This window comes from Scyliorhinus torazame, chromosome 16, assembly GCF_047496885.1.
Source record: "Scyliorhinus torazame isolate Kashiwa2021f chromosome 16, sScyTor2.1, whole genome shotgun sequence".
In the NCBI taxonomy this organism is placed as follows: domain Eukaryota; kingdom Metazoa; phylum Chordata; class Chondrichthyes; order Carcharhiniformes; family Scyliorhinidae; genus Scyliorhinus; species Scyliorhinus torazame.
In genome coordinates this window covers 110,458,650-110,486,143 of record NC_092722.1, presented here as the reverse complement: position 1 = coordinate 110,486,143, position 27,494 = coordinate 110,458,650, and the positions used below count along the sequence as shown (strand labels likewise).

General features: G+C 51.7%; 1 protein-coding gene across 1 annotated transcript in view; it reads right to left on the bottom strand.

The window, feature by feature from the left end:
- Positions 1 to 27,494, bottom strand: part of rhobtb1 (Rho related BTB domain containing 1) — a 167,782-nt gene that overhangs the window by 33,659 nt on the left and 106,629 nt on the right.

Below are 27,494 nucleotides of genomic sequence, written 5' to 3'. Positions count from 1 at the left end.
GTGGGGGTGAGATCCACGCAGAAACGGGGAGAATGTGCTAACTCCACACGGACAGTGGCCCAGGGCTGTGATCGAACCCGGGTCCTCGGTGCCATGAGACAGCAGTGCTAACCATTGCACCACCATGCCGCCCTGCACTAAAGCATAATCTGTAAGAAAAATAGAAAGAAAAAGTCATATGAACCACAAAAAGGAGACAATGGACATTGGCTCTTCCCAAGTAGAGCAAGATGTCAATGATAAGTAGTAAAATATTTGCGATAGAAACTGAAAATTAAATGAAGCTGTATTCACTGCATTACCAAAAATCTTAAAACCTATACGTATACTCAAGGGTTTCAGGTTAAAAACATATTACTTCCGTTGTGAATATCGCAACCTCACAACCTGGTGTTAAGAAAAAAATCCTTCTCCTAGATTAGAATGGAAATGCGCATCTGTTTCCTGAAATACAATATTATATTACAGTGGTAAAACAGTAAATCCAATCTCCATTGTTGAATGGTCTACAATCAAAATTGGACAATGTGTCTTTAAGCATAAAGTAGCTTATATCAGGGTTTTTCAAAGTGTGGGTGTTGGGAGGGATGCGGAGCAGTCGTTCATGATGGTCCTGATCACAGGAGAAGCGTCCAACTGCCGTTACTGGCATTTTTATTGAGAATGGCAGTCACTGCCACCCTTTAAATGAAATGGTGTGCAGACTACCGCACATAGGTGACAACAGTGAGTAGGTCACGTGCCCTGCACACAACTTGACGTCGAACACCCTGTATGTATGTGCTTTTGGCACCAAATCACAGAGGAGAGCTTCTTCCTTACTCGCTGCTAGCAAGGCAAGAGGACTGAAGATGAATAATTTTCTTACAAGAAAGTGACAACCCGAGACATATAGATAGGCAGAGTATCTACTGGCCAGGATCTCACAACTAAATCTGCTGGAGAGCGCTGCTCAGGAAAGTCCAGGGCAAGACACAGCTAGTGTTAGCTCTGTACAGAGGTTCAGGTCTTCTGGTTCACAGCCAACAAAGAAACTTAACTCGGGCAAAGCAGTAAAAAGATGATTTCTTGAGATATGGTTTTGGCAATTGTGCTAATGCAAATAAGGATGCAAAGGCCATTTGTTTTATATGTAGGCAAGTGCTGGCAAATGAGAGAAGTTTTAGATTTTGAAAGGGAAGTGGTGGATGATAACTTCCTTTTGAGGTTGTAAAAACAAAGTCAGTTATCAATTTAAAGCTGACTCCAAATGAAAAGACTATGCTGCTGTACCTGACATGTGACAGCACATTAAAAACACGGCAAAAGCCCTAGAGGCTGTCAGCATTATGAAGTAGCATCACCCAGGAGTATCCAGTGCTGAGTAAATCAGGCATCTTGTTGCTATTGCCCTTCACGATGACATACATATGCAAGGTTGGATTTTTCATTCTCACAAATATGAAGACGGCACAAAGGAACAGGCTGAGGTCCGCACCTAATATGTGCATTGCCCCCTCCACGTGTGAACCCAATTGAAGTGACATTATGAGGACTCAGTAGGCTCTCCGTTCACATTTAAAGATAAGCGAACGCAGTGTGCGTTGCGAAGGTTGGCCAGTTAGCTAAAGTGGGTCCCGGGAAAAAAGATATGAAAAACACTAGCTTATATCATAATGACTGAGAATTATATAAGTACTAATTCAGTGTAAATTAGACTGCTACAAAGTATATTTTATGTATTTATTTACAGATGGAACACAAAAAGCTTGAAGAGAATTCATCAATTAAGAAACACTCAGCACAGAATCAGACACAGTACCATCTCACTCAATGGTGTCTAAATTGTGACATCCTGGGCGTCATTCTCCGACCCCCCGCCGGATGGGAGAATGGCCGTTGGCCGCCGTGAATCCCGCCCCCGCCCCCGCCGAAGTCTCCGGTACCGGAGATTGGGCGGGGGCGGGAATCGGGCCGCGCCGGTTGGCGGGACCCCCCGTTCAATTCTCCGGCCCGGATGGGCCGAAGTCCCGCCCAGAAATCGCCTGTCCCGCCGGCGTAAATCAAACCTGGTATTTACCGGCGGGACCAGGCGGCGTGGGCAGGCTCCAGGGTCCTGGGGGGGGCACGGGGCGATCTGACCCCGGGGGGTGCCCCCACGGTGGCCTTGCCCGCGATCGGGGCCCACCGATCCGCGGGCGGGCCTGTGCCGTGGGGGCACTCTTTCCCTTCCGCCTCCGCTACGGCCTCCACCATGGCGGAGGCGGAAGAGACTCGCCCCACTGCTCATGCGCGGGAAACTTTCAGCGGCCGCTGACGCTCCCGCGCATGCGCCGCATTTCCGCGCCAGCTGGCGGGGAAACAAACGCCATTTCCGCCAGCGGGCGGGGCGGAAATCCCTCCGGCGTCGGCCTAGCCCCTCAATGTTGGGACTAGGCCGCCAAAGATGCGGAGCATTCCGCACCTTTGGGCCGGCGCGATGCCCGTCTGATTGGCGCCGTCTTTGGCGCCAGTCGGCAGACATCGCGCCGTTGGGGGCGAATTTCGCCCCCTGATGCAGAAAAAAGAGAACAAAATGGGGCGGGATTCTCCACTCCCACGCCGAAGTGGCCGCACCATCGTGAACGCCGTCGAGGTTCACGTGCCAGGCCTTGTCGCCCGCGTAAAAGCGACGGCACATAGATGACGCGGCCGGCGCCACATAACGGATGTCATCCGCGGGTTGGCCGGCGCCAACCCGCGCATGCGTGGTTGCCGTCCTCTCTAAGTCCGCCCCGCAAGAAGATGGGGGACGGATCTTGCGGGGCCGCAGAAGGAAGGAGGTCCTCCTTCAGAGAGGACGGCCCGACGATCGGTGAGCACCGATCACGGGCCACTCCACATTCCAGGTGAAGCCCGGTGCAGGATCCCCCCTCGCCCCCCCACAGGCCGCCACCCCAGCGTTCACGCACCGCCCACGACTGCAGCGACCAGGTGTGGAAGGCGCCGGGGGGGAACCCGCCATTTTGGCCTGGCCACCCGGCCCATCCGGGCCTCAGAATAGCGAGGGTGCCGGAGAATCGCCGTTTACGGTGTCTCTGGCGATTCTCCGGCCTGCGAAACTCGACCGGGCCGTTCCCGCCGCTTGGGAGAATCGCGGGAGGGCGTCGGACCGGCGTCCCCGGAAATTTTGGCGTCCCAGGCGATTCTCCCAACCGGCCTGGGAGTGGAGAATCGCGCCCATGGTGTCTCACCAGAGTAGGCCTCATATCAGCCAGTGTGATAAACTAGTACAAAAATGATTTTCCAAGCAACATCTTTCAGGAGGGATGCAGATAGCAAAGAATCATACTTTTGAACAAGCAATTGTTTTGTTAGGTCATTACATTAGGAAATTCCTCCTAATCACACTCCACAGTGATTACTCAGCCAAGTTGAGGCTTATGTTTAACCCACACTGAAAATTTGAGTACACGCTCATGCTTTTCCTGCATCCCTACAAAATCCACCACAAATGAACAATTTGGCCTGGGTTGAGCAGGGTCCCTTTAAGGGACAGTGCTTTGGCCCTACCCCATTCAGTGCAAGTTGGTCAGCCTGTACTGTGTGCGAGCCATACGTTTATCAAAACTGGTGTCCAAGGTACATCAAAGGACCTCGATTTAAGCACTCATGCCTATTTCCGTTTGGAGCACTGGCTTCAAGGCTCCCTCCAAATTTCAGCAGAAGGAAAAATTGTAGGATGTTAACAGGAAGCTTTAAAGCTGAAATTTTCTTCTCAATATAGTCCTGTTCTATCTGAAGCAATGCTTTAGAAAGATGCAATTCCTTATATTTTTAACATGACTTCAAATGAATAGAGAAATTCAAATGAATAATTGGCTTTGCTTCGTTGTGACTTTAAGGGAGTCATAAAGGACCACAGCACAGAATGATTTTGACTTTGTGACTCAAGAATCATAAACACATGTACTAACCTAGATAAAATCCAGGAGCGAAATTCTCCTACCCGCCCCGCCACATTTCTGCCCCGACCGGCCGGCGGGAGTCTCCGTAACACCGGCCGGTCAATGGGGTTTCCCATTGTGGGGCAGCCCCACGCCGTCGGGAAACCCCGGGCGCCGGCAAAACGGAGACTCCCGCCGGCGGAGAATGACGCCCCAGGTTTCTGGAGACCAGGGGCGAAATTCTCCCCCAACGGCACGATGTCCGCCGACTGGCGCCAATCAGACGGGCATCGCGCCGGCCCAAAGGTGCGGAATGCTCCGCATCTTTGGCGGCCTAGCCCCAACATTGAGGGGCTAGGCCGACGCCGGAGGGATTTCCGCCCCGCCAGCTGGCGGAAATGGCGTTTGTTGCCCCGCCAGCCGGCGCGGAAATGCGGCGCATGCGCGGGAGCGTCAGCGGGCGCTGACAGTTTCCCGGCGCATGCGCGGGAGTGTCAGCGGCCGCTGTCAGTTTCCCGCGCATGCGCAGTGGGGAGAGTCTCTTCCGCCTCCGCCATGGTGGAGGCCGTGGCGGAGGCGGAAGGGAAAGAGTGCCCCCACGGCACAGGCCCGCCCGCGGATCGGTGGGCCCCGATCGCGGGCCAGGCCACCGTGGGGGCACCCCCTGGGGTCAGATCGCCCCGCGCCCCCCCCAGGACCCCGGAGCCCGCCCACGCCGCCGGTAAATACCAGCTTTGATTTACGCCGGCGGGACAGGCGATTACTGGGCGGGACTTCGGCCTATCCGGGCCGGAGAAGCGGCCCGATTCCCGCCCCTGCCCAATCTCCGGTACCGAAGACTTCGGCGGGGGCGGGATTCACGGCGGCCTACGGCCATTCTCTGACCCGGCGTGGGGTCGGAGAATGACGCCCCAGTTGTTTACTTAAGAGCAGGCAGGTTGTAAGGCAGTCAGGATTTAGTCATTTGGTTTATAAATCGATAATTGGCTCTGGAAGGATGCAGGGATATTTTATTCAGAGACTCTAAATAACACTAAGGATAACTTCTATTATGGTCAGCTGGCAAAAAGAATCATGCCGCTAGAAGGTCAAGGGACTCAATCCCATTCTATTAATAGAACTGGATAAACATCCACACTGCCTGACTATTGAACAATTCAAATTGATCTTCAAATGAGCTTGATTCATTGTCAAAGAAAATTGGTGTACATTAAGGGAGATATAAACCTCTCACTGCACTACCTATTTCAGAATCAACAAATTTCCACTTGAAATGAAAATGAAAATCGCTTATTGTCACGAGTAGGCTTCAATGAAGTTACTGTGAAAAGCCCCTAGTCGCCACATTCCGGCGCCTGTTCGGGGAGGCTGGTACGGTAACAAAACTTCTAGCAGTGGTAGAAAACGTGCAGCTTCAAGGGCACCCAAATTTCGCTTACTTAACTTTAAGAGAACAGTGGTGTCAGTCTAACATTTCATCCAAAAGACAGCAGCACTGACAATACATCACTCCCTTAGTACTGTACTCAAGATCATGGGCGCGATTCTCGCAAAGCATTTCTAAGTTAATGTGTGGTGGGTTTTTCAGGGAGTTTCCCGCCGGCTCAGCTGGGAGTTCCCCGCCGCCATTCAATAATACTTAGTCACTTTTGTGAGCCTTGGGGAGTTTCCCATCGGTTTAGCCCACAATTAACTTTTTCTAGCATTGGGGAGCTGAACTCCGAGATCGGGCCACCATTTTGAAAGGGTGCCCCGATCTCTAAGGGAGCTTGTGGGTCCCCCACACACCCCACCCATGGGCAATGTCACCCCCACACACATGGACATCACCCCACACCCCCAAGTGAGGACAGCCCCACTATGGGGTCCCTTGGGGTCCCCCTCTTTAGATCTTCCCCCCCCCCCCAGTCCACGTACAGCACCCCCGCCCTTCTAGGATCCCCATCCATCACCCCTCCAACCTCCCGGAGGCCCCTACTTACCTGCTCTGCACTCCCCCCACCCTTCAAACCCCCCCTCCACCCTCATTTCATGGGCATGGCCAGGGTGGCAGTGCCAAGGTGCCCATGTTCCAGGGGGAGGGTCAGGGAGAAACCCTGCACTTACCCTGGCCACCGAAGGGTCTCCGATGGCCAGCGAGACCCCCGGGTGCCATTCCACCTAGTACATGCTTGTGTGGTCCAGCACTGATTGGCGCCCAGCTGGAGCTTCCCTGGGGAGGCCGGTGAATCAAAGGAGACCTGTGAATCCCGTGCAGGTAGGTGGTAGGTTTATGACCTACTTGCGTGAGCATCATTCGGTTCCTCCCATTTGGGGCCAGGTTCAGACTCCGACATCTCGTGGGACTCCGGTGAATCTCGCAAGGTGCGGAGCCTGTCGGAAGTCTCGCTGGAGGCTTTCCCGAGATTCTCCAGCTGCGTTGTGCTCTCGCTTGAGCGCAACGCTGCCGGAGAATCATGCCCAATGTATTTCAATCTCTGAAGCGGGATTTAAACCCAATAACCTCCTTGATTTATAGGCAAGTGCAGTGCCAGAGAACCACAGCCAACACACCACAGAAGACCAGTTGCGGGATTCTCCGTCGGCGGTTCCCTCTGCTTCACGGCAGCATGCTCCATTTCACGGCAGCGCATCCATGCCCGCGGGTTTCCCGACGGTGTGGGATGTTTGCAATGGGAAACTCCATTGGCCGGCTTTCGGAACAGAGGATCCTGCTGCCAGCGGGGGCGCGCTGCGCCGGAAAAAGGGTCTGGCGGAACAAAGAATCTCGTCCATGATTTCTCTGCCCCCAACTTTACCCACAATTCCCATGGTGATATTGCCTCCCTTCCAACCATGCTATATTCAATCCTGTCCTGTTCAGCTCTGTCCAGTTAAATCACCCCTTCTATTCTTCTGTCTCCCTCCCTCATGGCCTAAACAAACCACCTTCTGACCCAGAAACACCAGGCACTGAGTCAAATCTAATGCTTAAAATAAAAAATGTTCCAAGGTATTTCATAGCAGGAAATGTGGAAAATGGACATCAAACTAGGAGGAAATAAATTAGGAGCCCTCATAAAAAGTTTGATTAACAGAGTTTGAGGCATCTTTTAAAAATGGTAGGTGAAGAAGTCTAGAGAAGGAATTCCAGGGAGTACTACAAATGTGACTGAAGACTTTGCTGCAAATGGTGGGGAGAAAGATGGGGGAATGAACAAAGGACTGGGTTCAGGGAAATGGGAGTGTTTAGAAAGGATAAAAGGGATGGAGGAACCTGGGGTGCTGGAGTGCAAAATAATTTATAGACGAATATCTTAAATTACATTTCTGATCCACATGTGACCTCTCACCAACATCAACGAAAAACCTTCCGCAATTATTCCACTACCTATTATTTGACATGCTGCTTATCAAACAGCCAGTATTGGATGAGCAGAATTTTTTTCCTTATATTAGGATGACAGAAGCTTTATTGGTTTCCCCCCCCCCCCCAACTTAATGTTCTACCTGCAGGCTGCCATTTTTAAATGTCAGGTCCGCCAAGCTAGGAAATCTCCGAACTCTGAACCTGACCCAGCGACGAAAACCGGGGCCACAGTGTTGCTCCCAGGCTGGATCATTCTTAACATTTGGAAACTGCAAAACATCAGTCCTCTGCTAACAGATTTTACACCTTTTAAAAACGATTTTGCATGGAGCTAAAGTTAACTGCTATACCTGAAAACTGATTTTACAGATGTGTGCGACTGACAGGGAGCCTCACCTGCTGCTGGCCTGCTCAAGAAATCAAAGAACAAAGAAAAGTACAGCACAGGAACAGGCCCTTTGGCCCTCCAAGCCTGTGCCGACCATGCTGCTAGTCGAAACTAAAATCTTCTACACTTGCTTGGTCCGTATCCCTCCATTCCCATCCTATTCATTTATTTCTCAAGATGCCCCTTAAATGTCCCTATCGTCCCTGCTTCCACTACCTCCTCCGGTAGCGAGTTCCAGGTACCCACTACCCTCTGCGTAAAAAACTTGCCTCGTACATCTACTCTAAACCTTGCCCCTCTCACCTTAAACCTATGCCCCCTAGTAATTGACCCCTCTACCCTGGGGAAAAGCCTCTTACTATCCACTCTGTCTATGCCCCTCATACTTTTGTAGACCTCTATCAGGTCACCCCTCAACCTCCGTCGTTCCAGTGAGAACAAACCGAGTTTATTCAACCGCTCCTCATAGCTAATGTCCTCCATACCAGGCAACATCCTGGTAAATCTCTTCTGCACCCTCTCTAAAGCCTCCACATCCTTCTGGTAGTGTGGCGACCAGAATTGAACACTAAGTGTGGCCTAACTAAGGTTCTATACGGCTGCAACATGACTTACCAATTCTTATACTCAAATGCCCCGGCCAATGAAGGCAAGCATGCCATATGCCTTCTTGACTACCTTCTCCACCTGTGTTGCCCCTTTCAGTGACCTGTGGACCTGGACACCTAGATCTCTCTGACTGTCAATACTCTTGAGCGTTCTACCATTCAATGTATATTCCCGACCTGCGTTAGACCTTCCAAAACGCATTACCTCACATTTGTCCGGATTAAACTCCATCTGCCATCTCTCTGCCAAGTCTCCAAACAATCTAAATCCTGCTGTATCCTCCGACAGTCCTCATCGCTATCCGCAATTCCACCAACCTTTGTGTCGTCTGCAAACTTACTAATCAGACCAGTTACATTTTCCTCCAAATCATTTATATATACTATGAACACCAAAGGTCCCAGCACTGATCCCTGCGGAACACCACTAGTCACAGCCATCCAATCAGAAAAGCACCCTTCCATTGCTACTCTCTGCCTTCTATGACCTAGCCAGTTCTGTATCCATCTTGCAGCTCACCCATGATCCCGTGTGGCTTCACCTTTTGTACCTGTCTGCCATGAGGGACCTTGTCAAAGGCCTTACTGAAGTCCATATAACAACATCCGCTGCCCTACCTGCATCAATCATCTTTGTGACCTCTTCAAAACACTACCAAGTTAGTGAGACACGATCTCCCCTTCACAAAACCGTGCTGCCTCTCGCTAATACGTTCATTTGCTCTTTTGGATCTCAATGTGACCCAGGCTATCTACACACCCTTCTCCAGACTCAACATCCACCAATTCCTTCTCTTTGGTGAATACTGATGCAAAGTATTCATTTAGTACCTCGCCCATTTCCTCTGGCTCCACACATAGATTCCCCTGGCTATCCTTCAGTGGGCCAACCCTTTCCCTGGCTACCCTCTTGCTTTTTATGTATGTGTAAAAAGCCTTGGGATTTTCCTTACCCTATTTGCCAATGACTTTTCGTGACCCCTTTTTAGCCCTCTTGACGCCTTGCTTAAGTTCCTTCCGACTTTCCTTATATTCCACACAGGCTTCGTCTGTTCCCAGCTTTCTAGCGCTGACAAATGCCTCCCTTTTCTTTTTGACGAGGCCTACAATATCTCTTGTTATCCAAGGTTCCTGAAATTTGCCGTATTTATCCTTCTTCTGCACAGGAACATGCCGGTCCTGAATTGCTTTCAACTAGCATTTGAAAGCCTCCCACATGTCAGATGTTGATTTACCTTCAAACAGCCGCCCCCAATCTAGGTTCTTCAGTTCCCACCTAATATTGTTATAATTTGCCTTCCCCCAATTTAGCACATTCACCCTAGGACCATTCTTATCCTTGTCCACCAGCACTTTAAAACTTACTGAATTGTGGTCACTGTTCCCAAAATGCTCCCCTACTGAAACTTCTACCCCCTGGCTGGGCTCATTCCCAATTCCAGGTCCAGTACAGCTCCTTCCCTAGTTGGACTATCTACATATTGTTTTAAGAAGCCCTCCTGGATGCTCCTTACAAACTCTGCCCGTCCAAGCCCCGAGCACTAAGTGAGTCCCAGTCAATATTGGGGAAGTTGAAGTCTCCCATCACAACAACCCTGTTGCTTTTACTTCTTTCCAAAATCTGTCTACCTCTCTGCTCCTCTATCTCCCGCTGGCTGTTGGGAGGCCTGTAGTAAACCCCCAACACTGTGACTGCACACTTCTTATTCCTGGTCTCTACCCATATAGCCTCGCTGCCCTCTGAGGTGGCCTCCCGTAGTACAGCTGTGATATTCTCCCTAATCAGTAGCGCAACTCCGCCACCCCTTTTACATCCCCCTATATCCCGCCTGAAACATCTAAATCCTGGAACGTTTAGCTGCCAATCCTGTCCTTCCCTCAACCAGGTCTCTGTAATGGCAACAACATCTTAGTTCCAAGTACTAATCCAAGCTCTAAGTTTATCTGCCTTACCTGTTATAGGCCTGTCATTCATTTTTAGGGCAGCACGGTAGCATTGTGGATAGCACAATTGCTTCACAGCTCCAAGGTTCCAGGTTCGATTCCAGCTTGGGTCACTGCCTGTGCGGAGTCTGCACATCCTCCCAGTGTGTGCGTGGGTTTCCTCCGGGTGCTCCGGTTTCCTCCCACAGTCCAAAGATGTGCAGGTTAGGTGGATTGGCCATGATAAATTGCCCTTAGTGTCCAAAATTGCCCTTAGTGTTGGGTGGGGTTACTGGGTTATGGGGATAGGGTGGAGGTGTTGACCTTGGGTAGGGTGCTCTTTCCAAGAGCCGATGCAGACTCGATGGGCCGAACGGCCTCCTTCTGCACTGTAAATTCTATGATAATCTATGATCAGTAGCAGCACATTTGTCAAATCAGGTGATTTTTGACTAACAAAAATAGTTGGTATCACATCCTGTGGCTTCTGTGCATTGGTAGTTAAAGAAAACTACCATCCCTTCCAGTATTAGGGCATAAGGATAATGTGGGAGAATTTAATTATTCTATATGTGTACAGAGGAAATTTGCTTCCATTAAAAATTGACAAGATGCAATGGAGGATCATTTCCTAAAATGATGGTTTATTTTAAGGAGCTTTCATGTTTGGAATATTGTACAATGAGGTCAAAATTGTGTATTGCTGTGTTTGTCTGTGTCTATTAATCAGTAGCTGTGAGGAACAGATCACTATTCACACATTTTTTGGGATGGAAGGGATACAGAGAAGTGCCACAGTTGAGAAGTTCCAAACTATTTGGAAGCTCAACAGTGGCTCAAGAACAAGATGATTATGCTGCTAGCATTATCCAGAGTCGCAGCGCCCCTTGTTCTGTGCGGTGTGTTGCCAGGGCTGCTTGCTGAGTTTGGTATTTGCAGTTGGTAGTGATGTTTTTTGGAGCTACAGGTGGTCAGTATCGTGCAGGAGCTAGAGGTTTTGAGAAGTCTTCCACCGATCAGATGAGAAGTGTTCTGGATCACAAAGATTGTCATTTCAGAATAATTGTCCATTTTTGAGTATGTGATTGAATGTCAACAAGAGTTCATGTGGAACCAAATTTCACTAAGACATCATCATGCAAAGCAGTCGAGCAGCCTTTCAACTCTTGGCACAAGAACATGCATGTCCCAGACTTTGCTGTTGGCACAGAAAAAAGTCTTCCAATCTTGCAAGTTAAAATATCCAAACATGCGATGAACAGAAGCAACTTACCTATTTTATAATTCATTACTGACTGGGCATTTGGTTATATGCTCTTCCAAAGTTCATAATACATATTTTATGTATCCACTTGCAGGTTGGATCACTAGTGGAAGGGAATGAAAGCTGGGAAATAGCACCTATCCCAACCATCACCAAATAGCTATGAGATGACTGCTCTCCAAATTTTAGAGTTGCAAGCCAGGGATCTGAAGTGAAAAGCTAGTACCTTTTTTTATTATTCTTTCTCTTCCTACTTGCTCATTCATTCACTAATGTGTATCCATACCTGTAATGCAGCAGCCTCAAAACACAACGGAGAATGTTTTCATCTTCCTCTCCCCAGTTCACACTGAAAACATTAAAAAAAGTTTGGGCACGATTCTCCTAAAATAGAACAAAGTCCCATAGCGAGTGCATATGGCCGAGTGTTTCCCGGCACTCGCAGTGCCAAGAAACACATGGCTATTCAACGCGACTCATGTTGAATAAGGGGCCTGAACGGGGAACGTGCGGCTGAGGCCACACATAGCCCCATTTTCTACAATGGGGAGCTCTGCTCACCAGAACTCCCCATTGTAGCGAAAGATTAGGGCACCATTTTTAAATGGAGCTGCAATCTTGGGAATCTGCATTTTCGAATGAGGCTAACTGCCCAAAACAATCCCAGCATTCCCTCCCAGCCCAACGTAATCCCGGCCCAATCGTGCATGCGCAAAAAATGCCAGCTTGGCAGTGCCAACCTAGCACCTTGGCAGTGCCCATGTCATCTGGCACTGCCAGGCTGGCACAAGCAGTGCCAGGGCACCACGCTGCCCAAAGGGCATTCAGTTAGGGGCCTCCGATCCCCTGAGACCCTCTTACGAGTGCCGTTTTGATCCCTGTTTGTGGGGACCAATACTGAACGGTGCTCGCCCCAGGTCTCTGAGGTAAAGGGGTTGAATCTCAGCCTTAGGTACCTTGGGAATCTGCATTTTCGAATGAGGCTAACTGCCTTGTTCTAATATGCAGATTTGCTAAAATGTGATCCCACCCATTGTGGGCAGGGTTCACATCGCAACGTCTCGCGAGTTTGCGTTGAATCTCACGAGGCTGGCGTTCCGGTTGTGGCTATGCCTAGGTAGGTCGCACGTTCGGCAGCTCCCGCCGGGAACTGACTTTTGTGCTCTCTAGAGGGACCCCAACGGCAATTGTTCCAGTGTGGGAAGGTGACAGAAAGGTCCCCCCGACATTATATGGATTGGACCAGGGGTGGAGCGGTGAAAAAAGTGATCTTGGAGCAGCGAAAAGTGAGAGGGAGAAAAAACAAGATGGCGGCGGCTGGAGACCAAGCAGCATGGGCGCAGTGGTCGCAGGAGCAGCAGGGGTTTCTTAGACGCTGCTTTGAGGAGCTGAAAACCGAAATGCTGGCGCCAATGAAGGCGGCGATTGAGAAGCTAGTGGAGACCCAGAAGGCCCAAGGGGCGGCGATCCGGGAGGTGCGGCAAAAAGCCTCGGAGAACGAGGACGAGATCTTGGGCCTGGCGGTGAAGGTCGAGGCACACGAGGCGCTGCACAAGAGGTGGGCGGAAAGATTTGAGGACCTGGAGAATAGGTCGAGGAGGAAGAATCTTCGGATTCTGGGTCTCCCCGAAGGAGTGGAGGGGACGGATGTTGGGGCATATGTGAGCACGATGCTCACTTCGCTGATGGGCGCGGGAGTCTTCCCGAGGCCTCTGGAGTTAGATGGGGCTCACCGGGTCCTAGCAAGGAGACCCAAGGCCAACGAGCCGCCAAGGGCTGTAGTGGTGAGGTTTCACCGCTTTATGGACAGAGAGTGTGTCCTGAGATGGGCCAAGAGGTGGGAGAACACGGAGATGCGAATCTATCAGGACTGGAGTACAGAGGTGGCTAAGAAGAGAGCGGGTTTTAATCGGGCTAAGGCGGTGCTCCATCGAAAGGGGGTGAAGTTCGGTATGCTGCAGCCAGCGCGATTGTGGGTCACGTTCCAGGATCGGCACCACTATTTCGAAACGCCTGATGATGCATGGAGTTTTATACGGACTGAAAAGTTAGACTCAAATTGAGGGTTTTTTTGTGGGGGGATGTTTACTGTGTATATAGTGTTTATTACGTTAGGGAATGTTCCTCTGGTTTGGGTGCTGGATGGGGATGGGTGAAGGGATTGGATGGGGAGACTGTGGGAGAGTGTGGGCATCGGTGTTGGAGGGGCAGACCCCCACGAAGGAAGAGGGGGAGTGGAGGCCTGGGGATGGGGAATTGGGGTAAGGCCGCAAAAGGAGCTGCGCCAGAGGGGGCGGGGCCAGCTCAGGAAAGCGCGGGCTTTTTCCCGCGCTAGGGAAGGACGGGGGTGGGGGCTGGGCGGTGCTGGAGAGGAGCGTACACTGACTGCCAGGGAGGGGGAGGGGGGATTCTCACATTGGAGGGGGTCGATGGAATGGCGAGTGTGGCCGGGGTCAGCAGGAGTCAGCTGACTTACGGGAGTGTTATGGGGGGAGCAAAAGAGCTAGATGTGGATCTAGCGGGGGGGAGGGGGGGGGGAATAGGGTTGCTGCTGCATTGGCCAAAGGGGAGCTGGAAGTAGGAGAGGTGGTCGGGGCGGGGGCCGTCTTCTGGGGGACTGGGGGGTGCGGGAGTGGATCCATGGAGGTTTGTCAGGCCCCAGGCCAGGGAATTTTCATTCTTTTCCCACGTCCACAGAGCCTACTCCCGGATAGATTTCTTTATTTTGAGTAGGGCGCTAATCCGGAAAGTGGAGGGAACGGAGTATTCGGCCACAGCCATCTCAGACCATGCCCCGCACTGGGGTGGAGCTGGAGTTAGGAGAGGAGAGGGACCAGCGCCCGCTGTGGTGTCTAGATGTGGGATTATTGGCGGATGAGGAGGTGTGCGGGCAGGTGTGCATTGAAAGATATTTGGAGGCCAACGACAACGGGGAGGTGCAGGTGGGGGTAGTATGAGAGGCGCTAAAGGCGGTGGTCAGGGGAGAGTTAATCTCCATCAGGGCCCACAGGGAGAAGAGAGAGAGCAGGGAGAGGGAGAGGTTGGTGGGGGAGATCTTAAGGGTGGACAGGAGATATGTAGAGGCCCCCGAGGAGGGACTACTCAGGGAGCGGCGGAACCTCCAGACGGAGTTCGACCTGTTGACACAGGGAAAGCAGAGGCACAGTGGAGGAAAGCGCAGGGGGCGACGTATGAGTATGGGGAGGAGGCGAGTCGGATGCTGGCACACCAGCTTCGTAAGAGGGAGGCAGCGAGGGAGATAGGTGGAGTTAAGGATAGCGGGGGGAATACGGTGCGGAGTGCGGTTAGAATAAATGAGGTATTTTGGGACTTCTATGGGGATCTGTACAGATCTGAGCCCCCAGCGGGGGAAGAGGGGATACAACGATTTTTGGATCAGCTGAGGTTCCCGAGGGTGGAGGAGCAGGAGGTGGCTGGTTTAGGGGCGCCAATTGGGCTGGAGGAGCTGGTTAAAGGATTGGGGAGCATGCAGGCGGGGAAGGCCCCGGGGCCAGATGGGTTCCCGGTCTAGTTTTACAGGAAATACGTGGACCTGCTAGGCCCGTTGTTAGTGAGGACTTTCAATAAGGCAAGGGAGGGGGGGACCTAGCCCCCGACAATGTCCGAGGCGCTGATCTCTCTGATCCTGAAGTTGGACAAGGACCCACTGCAGTGTGGGTCGTATAGACCGATCTCGCTCCTCAATGTGGATGCTAAGTTGCTGGCAAAAGTGCTGGCTACGAGAATTGAGGCTGTGTCCCGGGGGTGTTTCATGAGGACCAGACGGGATTTGTAAGGGGCAGGCAGCTAAACACTAATGTGCGGAGGCTCCTCAATGTGATTATGATGCCCTCGGTGAAGGGAGAAGCGGAGGTAGTGGCAGCTATGGACGCGTAGAAGGCCTTCGACCGGGTGGAGTGGGAGTATCTTTGGGAAGTGTTGCGGAGGTTTGGGTTCGGGGAGGGGTTCATCGGCTGAGTCAGATTGCTATATAGAGCCCCGGTGGCGAGTGTGGCGACGAATCGGCGGAGGTCGGAGTACATTCGGCTGTACCGAGGGACGAGGCAGGGGTGCCCCCTGTCCCCCTTGCTGTTTGCATTGGCAATTGAGCCTCTGGCCATGGCACTAAGGGAGTCCAGGAAATGGAGGGGACTGGTCCGAGGGGGAGAGGAACATGGGGTGTCGCTGTATGCGGACGACCTGTTGCTGTATGTGGCAAATCCAGTGGAGGGGATGGCTGAGGTCATGCGGATCTTAAGGGAGTTTGGGGACTTCTCGGGGTATAAGCTCAACGTAGGGAAAAGTGAGCTCTTTGTGGTGCATCCAGGGGACCAGGGAAGGGGGATAGACGACCTGCCGTTGAAGAGGGCGGAAAGGAGCTTTCGGTACTTAGGAATCCAGGTGGCTGGGAGTTGGGGGGCCCTGCACAAACTCAATTTGACGTGGTTGGTGGAGCAGATGGAGGAGGATTTCAAAAGATGGGATGTGCTGCCACTCTCGCTAGCGGGCAGGGTGCAGTCGGTTAAAATGATGGTCCTCCCGAGGTTTCTCTTTGTGTTCCAGTGCCTTCCCATTATGATTCCCAAGGCCTTTTTTAAACGGGTAGGTAGGAGTATCATGGGTTTCGTGTGGGCAAATAAGACCCCGAGGGTAAAGAGGGTGTTTCTGGAGCGTAGTAGGGACAGGGGAGGGCTGGCTCTGCCGAATTTGTGCGACTATTATTGGGCAGCCAATATGGCGATGATCCGTAAGTGGGTAATGGAGGGAGAGGAGGCGGCGTGGAAGAGGTTAGAGATGGCGTCCTGTGTGGGCACGAGCCTGAGGGCGCTGGCGACGGCACCGCTGCCGCTCTCGCCGACAAGGTACACCACGAGTCCGGTGGTGGCGGCGACGTTGAAGATCTGGGGGCAGTGGAGACGACACAAGGGCGAGGTGGGAGCCTCGGTTTGGTCCCCGATTCGGGAGAACCATTGGTTCGTCCCGGGAAGGATGGATGAGGGATTTCGGAGCTGGCACCGTGCAGGGATTAGCAGAATGGGGGACCTGTTTATAGATGGACGTTTGCGAGCCTGGGGGCGCTGGAGGAGAAGTTTGGGTTACCCCCTGGAAATGCTTTCAATATGCAAGTGAGGGCATTTGTGAGGCGGCAGGTGAGGGAATTCCCGCTGCTCCCGGCACAGCGGACTCAGGACAGGGTGATTTCGGGTGTATGGGTTGGAGAAGGCAAGGTTTCGGCGGTCTACCAGGAGCTGAAAGAAGAGGAGGCGGCCTCGGTAGAGGAGTTAAAGGGCAAGTGGGAGGAGGAGCTTGGGGAGGAGATAGATGAGGGTCTGTGGGCTGATGCCCTGAGTAGGGTTAATTCTTCCTCCTCTTGCGCCAGGCTCAGCCTAATACAATTCATGGTTATTCACAGAGCGCATATGACAGGGGCGAGGTTGAGTAGGTTCTTTGGGGTGGAGGATAGATGTGGGAGGTGCTCAGGAAGCCCGGCGAATCACGTCGACATGTTCTGGTCGTGCCCGGCATTGGATGGGTTTTGGAGGGGTTTCGTGAGGACTATGTCCAAGGTGGTGAATGTCCAGGTCAAGCCGAGTTGGAGGTTGGCACTATTTGGGGTAACGGACGAGCCGGGAGTGCAGGAGGCGAAAGAGGCCGGTATCCTGGCCTTTGCGTCCCTGGTAGCCCAGCGGAGGATCTTGCTATTATGGAAGGACGCAAAGCCCCCCAGTGTGGAAGCCTGGATAAATGACATGGCAGGGTTCATTAAGCTGGAGAGGATAAAATTTGCCTTACGAGGGTCTGTGCAGGGGCTCTTCAGGCGGTGGCAACCGTTACTAGACTATCTCGCGGAGCGTTAGGAGGAGGTCAGCAGCAGCAACCCAAGGGTGGGAGGGGAGGAAGGGGGGGGGGAGGGTCTCTTTCGGGGGGGGGGGGGAATTCGGGTGGGTGGGGGGGCTTCCCTACGGGTATCTTTGAATGTCATATGAGGGGGTTACTGTATACGGGGAAACCCAATGTAAGAGTTTTGTATAATTTTTGACTGTTGTGTTTGCGTTTCTTTCTTTTTGTTATGGGGGGGGGGGGTTTGTTAAAAATTTTGTTGGAAAATTTAAATAAACACATTTAAAAAATTAAAAAATAAAGAATCTCACTAGGCTGTGTGAGCGATGTAGATCCCAGGAATGGGGGGCGTGATTCTCCCATCTGAAGGCAGAGTGTTGATGTCGTCGTAAAAACTGGAGAGTTTAACGACGGCATCATCGGACCACTGTGTAGCGATCCTCTGCCTTACAGGAGGTCAGCACGGCACTGGAGCGACCCACCCGGCTCCAGCTGTCGATACCGGCGTCAAATGGGCGCCGCGGCACTGCGCATGCATGCTGCGACCGGCGTGAATGCGCGCATGTGCGGTAGCCTCCTTTTTCGCGCTGGCCCCGCGCAACATGGCGTAGGGCTACAGGGGCCGGCGCGGAGCAAAAGAGGCCCCCACCACGAGAGGCCGGCCCGCTGATTGGTAGTGTAGGCCCGATCGTGGGCCAGGCCACGGTGGAGCCCCCCACCCCACCCCCCGCCCCCCGGGTCGGAACCCCCCTCCCCCAGCAGGCCGCCCCAGACAGGATGGATGCCGAGGTCCCGTCAAGTAAGACCAGGGGCGAAATTCTCTCCCAACGGCGCGATGTCCGCCGACTGGCGCCAAAAACGGCGCCAATCAGACGGGCATCGTCCCGGCACAAAGGTGCGGAATGCTCCGCATCCTTGGGGGCCAAGCCCCAACATTGAGGGGCTAGGCCGGCGCCGGAGGGATTTCCGCCCCGCCAGCTGTCGGAAATGGCGTTTGTTGCCCCGCCAGCTGGCGGAAATGGCGTTTGGTGCCCCGCCAGCTGGCGCGGAAATGCGGCGCATGCGCGGGAGCGTCAGCAGCCGCCGACAGTTTCCCGCGCATGCGCAGTGGGGAGAGTCTCTTCCGCCTCCGCCATGGTGGAGGCCGTGGCGGAGGCGGAAGGGAAAGAGTGCCCCCACGGCACAGGCCCGCCCGCAGATCGGTGGGCCCCGATCGCGGGCCAGGCCACCGTGGGGGCACCCCCCGGGGTCAGATCGCCCCACGCCCCCCCCCCCAGGACCCCGGAGCCCGCCCACGCCGCCTGGTCCCGCCAGTAAATACCAGCTTTGATTTACGCCGGCGGGACAGGCAATTTCTGGGCGGGACTTCGGCCCATCCGGGCCGGAGAATTGAGCGGGGGGTCCCGCCAACCGGCGCGGCCTGATTCCCGCCCCCGCCCAATCTCCAGTACCGGAGACTTCGGCAGGGGCGGGATTCACGGCGGCCAACGGCCATTCTCTGACCCGGCGGGGGGTCGGAGAATGACGCTGCAGATGTGAACGGCGCCGGCGGGACTCGGGCTTTTTTGGGCGGCCACTCGGCCCATCCCGGGTGGAGAATCGCAGGCGGGGGGGGGGGGGGGGGGGGGGGGGGGGGGGGGGGGGAGTTTCGCGAATCACACCTGGCCCGGCGATTTTCCGACCCGGCGTGGGCTGAGAAAATCCCGCCCTGTGTCCTCTGGCTTTCAACGGCCACGCTGCACCATAGCAAGCTGCTTTTCCAGCGCAGCATGGCCGTGAAGTCGGGCCCGTAATGTGCGCTTGCCACCAGATTCAAAACAGGCGGAAAGTCTTCTTAAAATATATAAAATTGGGTTGCCACACAAGTTTCTAGTATCCCAGTTTTAGTGCATGACCAGATAGAGCAGTTGAACCAACAGCTCATACAGAAATTGCTGCCAAACCCCCCAAATTGGCCCAAAAAAGAGAAAACTTCCTCTGCCCCCACCAAAAGCTTCCCACTCACTGCTAGGTGTGTAGGTAGCCTCCTAGGACTGCCTCCTTCTCCCTCAAAGACTTACTTCCCACTCACTCCAAGGAAGAATAGCCTTATTAGCAAGTTGGCCAAAATGGTATTAATAAGCTGCTGTTTGAGATTCTGCTTTTTCTTGAAAAGGATTCAGGGCCTAGGAAGTTTACCCTAAAAGCAGACACAAGAGTCGCACTTGTCATGGGATTTATTTGTGGGTTGTGATAAAATTATACCATCACCAAATTGAACAGAAGTGACAACAGTGAAGGAAGATCTTAGTTAACAAGTCTGGTCTGTTTATATGGGAGATTGGGCCAAGTTGTGCAGGCAGTTCATCTCAGGCCCTAATACACCTCCTTCTTGTTCCTCCTCATATCCTCCTTCGGGATAGCCATCTTAGAGCTGCCAACAAGCAACAGATGCAAAATATGACTCCTCCTCTTAAAAATATAAAAAATGACAAAATGTAGGCTTAAATGCAACCAAGTTCACCCAAAAAACTATATAAATTACTTAATGCATGACAATTAATTTGCAACGTTACCAAAACCACTCATTCACCAAAACAGCTAACCTATGCCTCTTTCCAGTACTCATACTAAATAGGCTAGAGAAGTATTTTTGAACTAGTTGCTCAATGTCTTCAATACATTCCAGGACAAAAAGACAGATAGCACACAGCATTAGATTTGAAAGAGACAGGAGATCTGCTCCTCCAATTCTTTCTCCGGTTCATTTGGTGCTATTGGGAATGGACAATTGGGAAGCAGCCCTGAAACACTGTCCAGAATATGGCCAAGCAGGGTCGGGTTTAGACTACAGAACGTTGGAAGGGAGGTACTGGGCCAGGAACACAATTATACTGCTGTGTTGAGGTACTGCAAGAATAGCAGCTAATGGCTATAAAACCTCTGCCATTCCCACTGATCTTTTCAACTTTGACTTCCCCATATTAGTGAAATACACTCTTCCAAGAATTGCATCATCTGCCCCATTTCATTCAGCAGCTTCCATTTTCTTGTCAATTTCTCCCCTCTCTTTCAACTTAATTCATTCCCATTTTAGTGTTTTTCTTTGTGCTTATCTTTCCCAAGCCTTTTCATTATTTTTGTTCTTCTCATTCAATCTTGTTTCTTTTAATCCCATTTTTACTATCTGGGATAACCTTTAAATATAATACAACAGTTTTTTCCTATTGTTTAAGCTCATCCTTCTTTGTAGCTCATTAAATCCATTAATTCTCACTCTGTTGTCTCTCCTTACCTCTTCATTTTGTGCAGTATGATAAAGGCGCTTACATATTTTCTAGTTTCCAATTCTGCTGAAGAGTCTACGCCAGAAACATTAATCAGTCTTTTTTTCTGCAATGTTCTCAAATCTGCAGTATATTGTTAGCATTTTTTCATGATATAACCACATTACAACAAAGAATAAAAGACACGCAATTCAGTTATTGGTGTTGACCTAATTAGTGATAGCTTGAAAAGAATTTTGGAGTGACTGCAGACTCAACACTTAAAAAGGAATTTTACAATTTCACACTCCCAACTGGGAACCTTACCTACCAGGGGTACACACTGCTTAGTACATGGTCTAATTGCCAAAATGCAAGCCAAATTTCCCTCTAGCACTACAACAGAAAATTTCCCCAAAATGTTTGACACTGCAAAGCAGGAACTATTGAAACTAATAGGTCAAATTAACAGAATACCAGCGGGATTCTCCGTCCCACCGTGCAACATTTCTGCCTCAACCCGCCGGCGGGATTCTCCTTTACGCCAGCCGGTCAATGGGGTTTCCCATTGTGGGGCAGCCCCATGCCGTCAGGAAACCCCGGGTTGCCGGCAAAACAGAGCATCTCGCCGACAGAGAATCCCGCCCTACATGTTTGAGGCCACCATGCTGAAAAGGTACACTGCCCATGTCTAGAATTGACCACCAAGGCACAAGGGAATCACCCAAACTCTGCAGCAAATAGAGACAATACCGAGCCTTAGTTGAGTTACTTAGCGGTTGGTTCGATGCCCGGCAAAACGGAGCATCTCGCCGACGGAGAATCCCGCCCTACATGTTTGAGGCCACCATGCTGAAAAGGTACACTGCCCATGTCTAGAATTGACCACCAAGGCACAAGGGAATCACCCAAACTCTGCAGCAAATAGAGACAATACCGAGCCTTAGTTGAGTTACTTAGTGGTTGGTTCGATGCCTGGCGCAAGCCTTGATTTCGGCTGAACATCCGATTCTCCGTCCGATCGCGATCACGATGCCAAGGGGCTGAGAATTTAGCCCAGTAATAATAAATTTAAGAGGGTGCTATTAAATTTTTAAGATGAAAGCAATTAAAGAGAGATACAGTTTTAAAAATATAATTCTATACTCTGCGATTGGTTTGATAAACCACAATGGTCTTTTCCAGTTCTTTACATTTTTGTATCATTATTTTTTTCAAAACCCTTTTATTCTCATTTTCAATATTTTCAGCAAATAAAAGAAAACAAACAAAAACTAATACAAGGCCAATCCACCAAACAGCACCCCTTTCAGTATACAGACTAAAACATCACCCGTACATTCCAAGTAAAAAAGAAAATTAACAATCGATCACTAAACAGTGTAATCAAGAACAATAAACCCAACCCCTCCCCCCCCAACCAATTCTCAAAAGTGCAAAACAAACAGTCCCCATGAATTGTGGAACCCTTCCTTAATCCTCCTCAGCGCAAACTTCACCTTCTCGAGAGTCAGAAATTCCAGTAGATACCCCCCGCTAAGCCGAGGCACAGGGTGGAGAAGCTGACCTCCATCCCAACAGGACCTGCCTCCGGGCGATCATCAAGGTGAAGGCTATAACATCTGCCCCCGCACCCACCTGCAGCCCGGGCCGGTTCGACAGCCTAAAAGTGGTTTCTAGGGGCCCTGGTTCCAAGTTCACGTAAACTACCCCCGAGATGACACTGAAAACCTCCCTCCAATACTTCTCCAGCTTCACACAGGACCAAACCAAATGTACACCTCCCACAGCGCTCACATACGTATTCCACTCCCTCAAGGAATAGACTCATCCACGCCCTCGTGAGGTACGTGACCAATACATGACCTTTAGCTGCATCAGCCGCATCCTCGCTCCGGAGCACCTCACACCACAAATCATCTTCCATAACCTCGCCCAACTCTTCCTCCCACTTGGCTTTGATCCCATCCATGGACAGCCTGTCCTCCCCCAAAATCTCCATGGAGATCGCTGGCACCACCCCACTCCCCGTCATCAATAACCCTTCCAACAATGAGGGGGTTGGCGCTATTGGGAAGCTCTGAGCCTCCTTCCTAGCAAAGTCTCGGAGCTGCAGGTACCTAAACCCTTCCCCTTGCCCCAGTCCATATTTCTCCAACTCTTACAACCTCGCAAAATGTCTCCCCAGGAACAGGTCTATTAATACTCTGATCCCCCTCTCCTCCCATCTCCCGTCCAGCTTCCCTGGCTCAAACCTATAGTTCACCCTAATTAGCATCTCCCCTGACCCAGCCCCCAGCTTAAAGTGCTGCCGAAACTGCCTCAAAATCTTCAGTGTTGCCACGACCTCCGGATTCCCAGAGTATTTATCCGGGGCCATTAGGAGCGGCACTGTACCAATGCCCTCAACTCAGACCCCCCTGCACAGTTCCTCCTCCATTCTAACCCACTGGGACCCCCCCTCCCAACCCAACTCCTCACCTTTTCGGCATTCGACGCCCAATAGTAATATAATAAATTCAGGAGGCCCAACCCCCACCTGCCGCCCGCTCTGCAGGATTCCCTTCCTAACCCTGGCTACCATCCCACCCAAATAAACAAGGTGATCAACTTGTTCATTTCCTGAAAAACAGCCTTCAGCAAAAAGACCGGCAGGCACCGAAATAGAAACAGAAATCGCAGCAACACATTCATTTTAATCGCCTGCACCCGACCTGCCAGTGACAGGGGGAGGCTATCCCACCTTGCCAAATCCACCTTCACCCTTCCCACTAAGTTAGCAAAATTGTACCTTCGGAGCCCCCCTCCTCCCTGCCCCCACTCCCAGCCAGGACACCACAAAGTATTCACTCTTTTCCAGATTTAATTTATATCCTGTAAAGGACCCAAAACTTGGAGAAGTTCCATTATGTTCTCTATCGACACACTCGGCTCTGACGTATATAACAATAAATCGTCTGCGTACCGTGACACCCTTGTTTCACCCTGTCCCCATACTATTCCCTTCCACAGTCCCCAAGTTCCTTAAAGCGATGGCCAAAGTCTCGATCGCTAATGCAAATAACAGAGGGGACATAGGGAACCCCTTCCTGGTCCCCCGGTGCAGAACAAAGTACCCCAAACTCATATTGTTTGTGCGGACACTCACCCTCGGTTTCTTGGATAACAGCCGTGCCCACTCCGTGAATCTCAGCCCGATCCCAAACCTCTGAAGAACTGCAATCAAATACCCCGTTCTATTCGATAAAATGCTTTTTCCGCATCCAGTGCCACCACCACTTCCGTCGCCTTCCCCTCAGTCGGCATCATGATTACATTACATATCCTCCTAATATTTGAGAATAGCTGCCTTCCTTTCACGAACCCCGTCTGGTCCTCTCCTGTCACCTTCGGGAGGCACCAGCCGCCAGCACCTTCGTCAGTATCTTTGCGTCAACATTCAGTAACGATATAGGCCTGTACGACCCATGCCCCATCGGGTCCTAATATTTCTTTAACAAGGATTGATGCCTGCCCCAACGGGCAGCACGGTAGCACAAGTGGCTAGCACTGTGGCTTCACGGCGCCAGGGTCCCAGGTTCGATTCCCCGCTGGGACACTGTGTGGAGTCTGCATGTTCTCCCCATGTCTGCATGAGTTTCCTCCGGGTGCTCCGGTTTCCTCCCACAGTCCAAAGACGTGCAGGTTAAGTGGATTGGCCATGCTAAATTGTCCTTAGTGTCCAAAAAAGGTTAGAAGGGGTTATTGGGTTATGGGGATAGAGTGGAAGTGAGGGCTTAAGTGGGTCGGTGCAGACTCGATGGGCCAAATGGCCTCCTTCTGCACTGTATGTTCTATGCTCTCTGTTTGTGGTAGTACCCCTTTCCCCATCGCCTCCTCAAACATTCCCACCATCAGCGGTGCCAATTTGTCCTTAAATATTTCGTAATACTCCACTGGAAACCCATCTGGCCCTGCCACCTTTCCCTATTGCATCCTCCCTCCCAATTGCCTCCTTTACCTCCTGTTCCCCTACCGACCTCTCCAATCTGGCCCTATCTTCCTCCTCCAGCCTCGGATACTCCAATCCGTCCAGGAACTCCCCGCATCCTCTATTCCTCCCCCGGGGGCTCCGACCTATACAAATTTTCATAAAACACCTCAAACACCTTGGGCGGGATTCTCCACTCCCGCGCCGAAGAGCCCACGCCATCGTGAATGCCGTTGAGGTTCACGACGGCGCGAAACGGCCCCTATCCCGACCGATTCAGGGCCCGATAATGGGCTAGTAGCGGGGCCGCGTCATCTACACGCGCCAGGCCTTGTCGCCGCGTGAAGGCAGCGCCGCATACATGACGCAGCCGGCGCCGCATAACTGGCGTCACCCGTGCATGCGTGGTTGCCGTCCTCTCCGAGTCCGCCCCACAAGAAGATGGCGGACGGATCTTGCGGGGCTGTGGAAGGAAGGAGGTCCTCCTTCAGAGAGGACAACCGGACGTTCGGTGGGCACCGATCGCGGGCCACCCCACATTTGAGGTACCCCCTGGTGCAGGATCCCCCCTCCCCCGCAGGCCGCCCCCCCAGCGTTCCCGCGCTGTTCCCGACGGCAGCGACCAGGTGTGGACGGCGGCGGGGGGAACCCGCCGTTTTGGGCTGGCCGCTCGGCCCATCCGGGCCTGAGAATAGCAGGGGTGCCGGAGAATCGCCAATTTGGGTGTCTCGGGCGATTCTCCGGCCTGCGGCCCGCGGAACACGACAGGTGAGTGAGCATGGCTTTTACCTGTCCAACCTTGTCTCTTGTACCAAATTTCAATCCCCTCTCACTATTACCTCGTGCGAATCAAAGTTCGGAATGGCCCCAAACATCTTCGTCATCCCAGTTAGGCCACGCTGGCCAACGCCAGGGACCTCCACTCCAATGCCCCTGTTATTATCACATATTTACCCCATGGTCCGTCACCACCTTCACTCTCTTACTGACCAAAACCACTATCCCCACGTCCTGTTCTCAAATCCCGAAAGAAACACTTGGCTCACCCAGCCCTTCCTGAGCCTCACCTGATCATTCACCCTCAGATTTGTCTCCTCTAGCATGACATCAGCTTTTTAGGTGCGCAAACACCCTGGATCTCTTCATTGGATCCCCCAAACAAATCCCTCATGTTCCACGTAACTATCCTGACCATGGATCTCTCAGAACCCCCCCCCAAATCGGCCATCATTATAACTGCGGGCCCTGCCTCTGGGCTTGGTTTGCCCTGTCCCATTGTTGCTATCAAAATCCTTCCCCTTCCAGAATCCCCCCCATCCACTTCCTTTCAAAAACACCTCACCCAGTATCAGTCCCCTCCCCCTGCACCCCCCCCCCACTTCACACCACCGAGGCCCATCGAAACGGTTCCAGTGACTGCAGCCCCTCCTCCCACCACACTCCCGTTCACTAGCCAGCTGCAAACACAGTGCTAACACACAAACCCCAGAAAATCGCCATTGCAAAAATCCCAACTCCTCCCATATCCAAATAGGCAACTTCACCCCATTTAACACACATAACAAGATGAATTAAAAAATAGATCTGTATACAATCTTCCAACCCCCTAACCTTGGTCCAAGACCAATCCTCAGTCCCATTTTTCACTTCTGCCCCAGTCCTTCTGCCTCCACACAAATGCCTCAGATGCTTCCACATCTTAGAATAAAAGTCTTTGGAGTTGTAGTTCCTCCTCAACTTAGCTGGGTACACTACGCCGAATCGCACACCGCTGTTATACAGTGCCGTCTTCACTTGGCCGATGGCCGCCTGCCTCCTCGCCAACTCCGCTGTTAAGTCTTGGTAAATATACCAGCTCCAGCCCACTGCACCCTCCCCCCCCCACTTCTGCTTCGCCCATCTCAGGACCTTCTCCTTCACGTGGTACCTGTGGAAACAAATAATCACCGCTCTTGGTGGCTCATTCGCCTTTGGTTTGGGCCTCAACAACCGATGAGCCCGGTCCAGTTCATACGGGAGAGATGTTCGCCCTCCCCCAACAGCTCCACCAAGATCTTGGCAAAGTGCTCAGTCGGCATCGGGCCCTCCACCCCTTCGGGCAGGCCCACGATCCTCAGATTTTGCTGCGTAGATCTGTTTTACAAGTCCTCCACCTCGGCTCACAGACCTTTGTTGGCCTCGACCACCCTCTGCAGCTCCACACCCATCAAGATGAGCTGATTGTTGTGTTGTGACAAGGCTCCCTCCACTCCCTTCAGTTTCTCACCCTGCTCCTGCATTTTGGACATTCCCCTCCTACCTTATGCCTTCTTGCACTTAATGGTTGAAAAATTGCCCCTGGGACTGGGCATTAAATTCTAAAAAAAAAAAATCAAGCCTCAAGCAGGAGCCACCCAACATGGGACTTCCTCCATAATGTCGCCACCGGAAGTTCCCTTGTATCATTATTTACTTTGTTGAAGCACTGGGAGCACAATTACCCCAACAGCATAACACCCCTGTGACATAGAAAATTTATAAATCTTCGAAAAAGAGAGGCTTGCTTGGGTAAAGGGAAAATTACACATAAGAACTTCATCTGTGACTTGTGGCAGCCAAACTCCTTTCATCTGCCATGGCCTTGTGGAGGATGTCTCTTCCAAAAATTGTGTTAAACATATGCTTTGATGTTTCTCTTAGCTACACCAGTAATCTCGCGTTGGGCTGAGACCAATGAATTGATGTTTCTTCAGATCAAAAGATGAAGACATGGACGATTCATATGCAGGAATGTTATTCTTGGTGAACTGTATGGAAAATGAAAGGAACAAAGATACTCAATTATTAAGATTCACGTTATATAAAATGTATTGATAACTGTGAAGTGATAGGACATAGAGCTATCAAAAATAAAATTAAAAATTTACCAGAATCAAAGATGGCGAGTAGGCAGCTCCTCGTCCTAAGAGATGCAATTGTTGGGACACCTTCATTTTTGCACAGGCTAATTGTTACCTCTTTG